Source organism: Humulus lupulus, chromosome 9, assembly GCF_963169125.1.
Source record: "Humulus lupulus chromosome 9, drHumLupu1.1, whole genome shotgun sequence".
NCBI lineage: Eukaryota > Viridiplantae > Streptophyta > Magnoliopsida > Rosales > Cannabaceae > Humulus > Humulus lupulus.
In genome coordinates this window covers 128983276-128988039 of record NC_084801.1, presented here as the reverse complement: position 1 = coordinate 128988039, position 4764 = coordinate 128983276, and positions in this window count along the sequence as shown.

Genomic DNA, 4764 nt, shown 5'->3' with positions numbered 1-4764 from the left:
CATGAAGCCCAAGAATTTTCCCGAGGATACCCCGAAGGTGCATTTGGCTGGGTTCAGTTTCATCCGATATTTCCTGAGCGTGTCAAACATCTCACCAAGGTCTTTGTTGAGTTCTGCAGCTACTTTGGTCTTCACCAGCATGTCATCCACATACACTTCCATATTCCTCCCTATCTGATTTGCGAACATTTTATTCACCAGCCTTTGATAGGTGGCTCCCGCGTTTTTGAGCCCGAAGGGCATCACCTTATAACAGTAGAGCCCTTTGTCTGTAATGAATGACGTGTGTTCCTCATCTGCAGGGTTCATTGGGATTTGGTTGTATCCCGAGTAGGCGTCCATAAAACTTAGTAACTCATGCCCCGCTGTTGCGTCTACTAACTGATCTATCCTGGGGAGTGGGAAGCTGTCCTTAGGACAAGCTTTATTCAAATTCGTGAAATCGACGCAAGTCCTCCACTTCCCGTTTGGCTTCGGCACGAGTACTGGGTTTGATACCCACACAGGATAGAAAGACTCACGGATGAACCCGTTGGCCTTCAATTTGTCAACCTCTTCCTTTAACGCTGCGTACCTTGTTGGATCGAGCGCCCGCCTCTTCTGCCTGACGGGCCTTGCTCCTGGGGAGATGTTCAGGTGGTGGCACATTACGCTGGGGTCTATGCCCACCATGTCCTCATGACTCCATGCGAACACGTCCAGATTATCCTTCAAAAATCTTATCAATTCTTCCTTCACGCCACCTTGTAGGCTTCTCCCTATCTTCAATTTCCTTAAAGGCTCCTCCGTCACCGTAGCCTCCTCTACTTCTTCTTCCGGTTCTGCTCTTGCCTCATCCACGACCCGAGGGTCCAGCTCCTGCGGACCCCCTGTGGGCATGCTTATCGCCTCGTGTACCACCATGGCCATCGGCTCGCGTGGCTTTGCAGGCGTGCGGAGTGAGGTGTTGTAACACTCCCTTGCTTCCTTCTGTTCTCCTTTCATACTCGCGATCCCTCCTGGGGTCGGGAACTTGACAACTAAGTGATATATTGAAGTTATGGCTTTCAATTCTCTCAGGGATGGCCTCCCTAATACCGCGTTGAAAGCTGATGCGCAATCTACCACAACAAAGTTAGACATAATTGTGGTTTGGCGGGGCTGCTCCCCCATGGTAAGTGTCAACTCAATCATTCCAAGGGGTTGCACTGAATCCCCTGTGAATCCGTATAGTGACGACTGGCAAGGCTTTAGGTGACGAATGCCCAGTCCCATTTTTTCCAAAGCTGGGCGATATAGGATGTCCACTGAGCTCCCGTTGTCCACCAGGACTCGATGCACACGCATATTTGCCAACTGAACTGTCAGCACCAGTGGATCATTGTGGGGGAAGTGTACCCCCCGTGCATCTTCCTCAGTGAACGTTATTGAGTCGTTTTCCCCCTTGAAACTCTTCGGGGGTCGCTGTTCTAAACTCATGACACAGGGGGGCGGACTTCGTCGAGCCTCCCTTGCATATTTATCTCGTCCCTTCCGAGAATCTCCTCCAAATCCTGGGCCTCCAAAAATGGTGTGGACCTCCCCTTGTATTTCTGGGGCTCGCTCCTGTGCCTGGGATGCTCTGGGCTCGTTTTCTGGCCTTTGCCTTTCTTTCTTGACATAACGGCCTAAGTGCCCCCGGCGGATGAGCTCCTCAATCTCCTCTTTCAAGTGGATGCACTCTGCCGTGGTGTGTCCAATGTCTTTGTGGTATTGGCAGTATTTACTGGGGTCCCTCTTGGACCGATCCTTTCTCATTGGTGGGGGCTTCTTGAAGGGCACTCGATCTTCGTTGGTGACGTAAATATGCTCCCTGGTGTCAGTGAGGTTCGTATAGTAAGTATAGGTCGCTGGCCTATGATCACCCCCTCGTTTGGTTTTTCTCTGCTGGTCATCTCTCGACCCCTCATACGTCCTCTTCTTCTTAGCTATATTCGGCCCGTCGTTAATTGGGGGCTTTGCATGGGACTCCTCCTTTCCGGCCTTCAGGTTTGCATGGCCATCCTCCACACGGATGTACTTCTGTGCTCTTTCATAGAAGTCGTCCAAGTCGGTGACTTCCCTCTTCAGCATGTTGTCCCACAACTTGCTCCCTGGGAGTACCCCAGCAGTAATGGCCATTTTTAACTCCCGGCGCGTCAGGCTCCCCACTTTCGCGGCCTCCATATTGAACCGGTGAATGTAGCTTTTTAGGCTCTCCTTTTCCCCTTGCTTCACGTTGGCTAAGCTGGTGCCTGGCATCGTGTAGTCCCGCACGGCATGGTGCTGCTGGAGGAACTCATCAGAGAACTGCTGCCAGGACCTGATGGACCCCGGCCTTAGCCTTTTGAACCATTTGTAGGCGGGTCCTTTCAGAGTAACAGCGAAGCAATGGCACCTGGCACCACTTCCAATCCCCCTCAATTTCATGAGATCGTTAAACGCATCTAGGTGGTACTTTGGATCCGTGCTCCCTTCGTAAGGGGTCATGTTGGGCTCCTTAAAATTGGCAGGGAGCCGGATTGCCTGAATTTCTCGCACGAAGGGTGACTCGTGGTCGAATTCTTCCTCAAAGGCCTGGCCACCCGACGCGGTGACAATCTTGCTCCGCAAACTCCGCATCTCTGTGTCTAAGTCTTGCCTCCTTTTGCTGAGGGAGTCTCTTAGAGTGGACGGGCTAAGACCCGCCTTTCCCTTGCCTTCTCGAGGCGCCTCAGGGGGTGTGGTCCCTTTGCCTGCCCTTTTCCTATTGATCTCCTCCCGCAAGTCTGGGGGCGTTCTTTTGGAGGTGACCTCATCCTCGCGTCGAGGGGCAGCCGTGGTTCTCGGCGTTGGCTTTTGGGCCTGCTTAGGTGGTTCGGGGTGATCACGTTGCTTCGTGCGGGGGGTGTTGCTAGTCGAGTGTCGGGTTCTTCCATCATCTACTGGCACAGTGGTCTCCACCCCACCCTTGCCCTTCTCCTTTCTCTTGGGCAAGGTTATGCTGGATTTACCCTGCAGTAGGCCGTTAAGGACCTCTTGCATGTTCTCCAAGGTAGTTTCTAACCTTTGGTTTTTACGGTGGAGCTCACGTATCTCCTCTTCGTAAAATCGGGACTTTGAACTCGAGCTCACGGAGTGGACCCGGGGGTGTTTGTCTGGCCTATGAGTAGAAGGGCCCGGGTCTTGCCGGCCGGAGTTCGGTGCCCGCGGTGGTTTCGGAGGAGGGAACTCATCAGCGTGCACCGGTGGTGCTCTGGGAGGACTCCCCCCAGGTGGAGCAGCCGGTGACGAGGCCACCCTGTCTCCTCCTTGAACCTCAGGGTCTTTTGGGGGCTCCACGTCCCTGGGTGGAGGAGCGTCCTTCATGGAGGCCTTCAGCTGGACTCCGTTTAAGTGAACTTCGACCTCCTGCGTCTCCCTTAGTCGCTTCGAGCGTCTCGGCATCTTCTTCTTGTCGGAAATAATGGTGGAACAGTAGCTTAAAACTAACGTTCCCACAGACGGCGCCAAACTGTTGACGGTGAGAACTCGTCAACGAAGTTAAGTTGGAAAATTATCGAATGGAAATTGCTAATTCGAAAGCTATGAAAACTTGAACGATGACTCAAGAATAATGGAGTAACAACAATGGAGAATTCAGTATCTCATTCACACTAATGTCTCTGTTACAGTAAAATTTTCCAACCCCCTCTCAGGTGGCCTTGGAATTCCATTTATAGTAGGCTCTAACGGCCTTAGGTACATAGTGGTCCAGGGGACCAAGAGGTACAAACGTACTGTACCAGGGAAGTGGCTTCAGAGGTTGTGGCTGTACATCCCGTACAGGAGCAGGTGTCAGGAGGATGTCTCCACTACTTGTCTGTACCCCTTCCTGAGGCGTGGTAGCAGGCGTGTTGGCGCAGGAGGTAGTAGTATAATAGCAAGCACAGGTCGAACCCACAAGGACTATCATTCAATTTATTATTCAATAATTAGCACTAAGACTTAAAATGGGGATTTAGATTTTGAACTCAAAATTAAATAACATAAACTAGAAAGCAAATAAAGATTAATATTACGATATTAAGAAACAGTTAAAGGTTAATCTCCACCCTCAACAATCATTCCCAATCACTAATAATAAATATTATTCCAATTTCTCAATTAAACTATTAACCCCGTAGAGAATGCTGAAGTAGACATTTATCCCAGTCTCCCTATTACAAGTAATCAAGGCGAAGTGCTCAATAATTAACTCTTTCAGCTAAACAATAAATCTCTAAAGCATACAATCTATTTAACTTAGATAAAGCATTAAGTCATATGGAGACAAGTTAATCTAGGCAATAAATTAATGAAGCATATAATTCATTTAACCTAGGTTCTATTTTTCATCACAATCAACAATTCTTTTAACATCACTATCAATGGCAATTTATCACTTACACTCAGAATCCTAAATTATTAGGTGAGTAGTAATTTCTAAGATGACACTTGAACAATGTAAAACCTTAATTAGCTGGCCACCTAACAAGAAGTCACAAATTTTATAACATTCAATTGGAAAAATAGAAACAATTTAGTATTGAGAGAAATTAAAGAATAATACTCATTATCAACAATAAAGAATTCATGTCTTGGGTTTTGAATTAACCCTTAACCTATAAAGAACCTACTCCATAATATTAATCATACTCACCAACATAATTATAATAAAATTAAAGAGATTAAGGGAAGAAAAGAAACTAGATTGATGAACAATAGTGTTGTAGTCTTCTGTCCAGCCCTTTCTGTGTCTTTTTCTCT